The 2470-nt window shown below is 44.4% G+C and overlaps 1 pseudogene; it reads left to right on the top strand.

Annotated features, from left to right (window-relative positions):
• The first annotated feature begins 1240 nt into the window (after positions 1 to 1240).
• Positions 1241 to 2203, top strand: LOC101434752 (cyclin-dependent kinase inhibitor 1B pseudogene; annotated as a pseudogene).
• Positions 2204 to 2470: the final 267 nt, after the last annotated feature.

The raw sequence follows: 2470 nt of genomic DNA, 5'->3' as shown, positions 1-2470 counted from the left end.
TAAAGTGGAATGAAACTAGAGTAAATAATGAAGGGAAATTGGAAAGTTCCACAAATATGTGGAAATTGAACAATACATTCAATCAACCAATGGGTCACAGATGAAATTATGAGAGAGATTAGAAAATACTTTGTGATAAACAGAAATGAATATACATTATATCAAAACTTACAGGATGCACTGAAAACATAGCTAATAGAAAAATTTATAGCAATAAACACCTATATTAACAAATAAGCATCTCAAATCAATTACATAATTTTACATCTAAAGGAAATACAAAAGGTAGAAGGAAGGAAATAAAAACTAGAGCAGAGATTATTAAGAGAATAGAAAAACAATAGAATCAACACAACTAAAAGTTTGTTCTTTGAAAAGATCAACAAAATTGAAAATCTTCAGCTAGACTGATTGAGAATAAAGGAGAAAAGAATCAATTCACTAAATTTAGGAATGAAAGTGGTGATAGTTCTAACAACCTAACAGAAATAAAATGGGATTTAAGAGAACACTGTAGGGAAGTGCATATGGCTCAACTGATATAGCATCTACCTACCATATGGGAGGATACCCAGGGCCTCCTGACCCATGTGGTGAGTTGGCCCATGCACAGTGCTGCTGTGCACAAGGAGTCCTGTGCCATGCAGGGGTGCCTCTGTGTGGGGGTGCCCCACATGCAAAGAGCACACCCTGCAAGGAGAGTCACCCTGCATGAAAAAAAGCACAGCCCATCCTGGAGTGGCACTGCACACATGGAGAGCTGGCACAGCAAGATGATGCCACAAAAAAGAGATGCAGTTTCCCGGTGTCACCGAGGGTGCAAGCCGACACAGAAGAACACAAAGTGAATGGACCCAGAAAGTGGACACCGAAAGGGTTGGGGAGAGAAACAAATAAATCTTTTTTATTTTTTTTAAAAGAGAACACTGTAGGATCGGTGGGGACGTGGGTCTTGCCTTTCTGGGGCACCCCCTCCCCTCCCCCAGACCAGCCCCAGAGCACTCCTGTAGCTTGTGCAGTTACTTGCTGGTGTCTGCTGCTCTCGGCACCGAGGGCAGTCCCAGGGTTTAAAAAGGGGGTTGGGATTCAAGTCTCCTGCGCATGCGCCAACCACAGATTCAGTAAAAGTGACAGAAGAGTGTGTAGAAAGGTCACATCTGAGTCCAACTCCATCACACTCAGGAGCACAAGTTCCAAAGTAGGGCCCACTGGCAAGGCACAAACTCCAGAGCCATCTGCCATGACGGTAGGACCTGAGCGCCTCTGTAGCCCTGAGGTGCACCGGTACCTGGGGTTGTATCTACTTTGGCTTTCTCTGGGATCCTGCCAAGACGTGCATAAGCTCGACCCCTCTGATCACCTGCCTACTTATTTTGAAGTGTCTTAGCCAGATAAACTCATTTGTCTTTACCATTTTCCCCTTTTATTCAATGTCCTTCTCTAGTTGCATCATCAGCTGGTGAAAGACAATAAAAATAAATGTTTTTTAAAAAATTTAATTTAATTTAATTTAATTTAATAAAAAAACAAAAACAAAAGTGGGGTTGGGTCGGGGTGTTTTTGTTTTGTTTGGGTTTTTTTTCTGAGACCGAAAGAGAGGCGGTAGAAAGGACCCGGGAGGAAAAAGCCAAATGTGGGAGTGTCTACTGGGAACCCACGCCTGGAGCAGATGGACGGCAGACAGGCGGAGTACCCCACCGCCTCTGCCTGCAGAAACCTCTTCAGCCAGGTCAACCACAAAGAGTTAACCGGGACTTGGAGAAGCACTTCTGACATGGAAGAGGCAAGCCAGTCCAAGTGGAATTTTGATTTTCAAAACCACAGGCCTCTGGAAGGGAAATTTGATGAACAAGAGCTGGAAAAGGGCAACTTGACTGAGTTTTACTACAGACCCTGCAGCCATCCAATGGCTCCTGCAAGGCCCCAGCACAGGAGAGTCGGGATGTCGGTGCCTTTAATTGGGTGCCTTTAACTGGGTCACCAGTGAAGTCAGAGGACACACATTTGGTAGACCAAAAATGGATACAGTGGACAGGCAGACGGGGTTAGCTGAGCAGTGAAATGGGACAAGGAAGCGACCTGGAACAGATGATTCTGCTCCTTAAAACAAAAACCAGAAGATAATGTTTCAGATGGTTCCCCGAACACTGGGTCAGTGGAACAGACATCCAAAAAGCCAGACCTCAGAAGATGTCAAACATAAATCATTTCGGTTACAGGTTTCCCCTCACTAGGTTTGTGATGATTAACAAGCTGTGATCAGTTCCCCCTGACATGTTTTGAGGAAAGACAAGCCACCCCCATAAGCCTACTTATCTGAAAGCAGGCACTTCCCCAAAGGTAGAATAAAGAAATCACGTGGAAATGGGAGTAAAATGAGATAAAGACCTTCACTCCCTCCAGCCCAAAGCACCACCTGCTCCTCTAGCATTCCAAGAAAACATAATTCCATAACTCACTGCCCTCTAGT

Source organism: Dasypus novemcinctus, chromosome 14 (assembly GCF_030445035.2).
Source record: "Dasypus novemcinctus isolate mDasNov1 chromosome 14, mDasNov1.1.hap2, whole genome shotgun sequence".
Taxonomy (NCBI): Eukaryota; Metazoa; Chordata; class Mammalia; order Cingulata; family Dasypodidae; genus Dasypus; species Dasypus novemcinctus.
The sequence above is the reverse complement of the archived record's forward strand: the minus strand, read 5'-3'. Positions and strand labels throughout refer to the sequence as shown.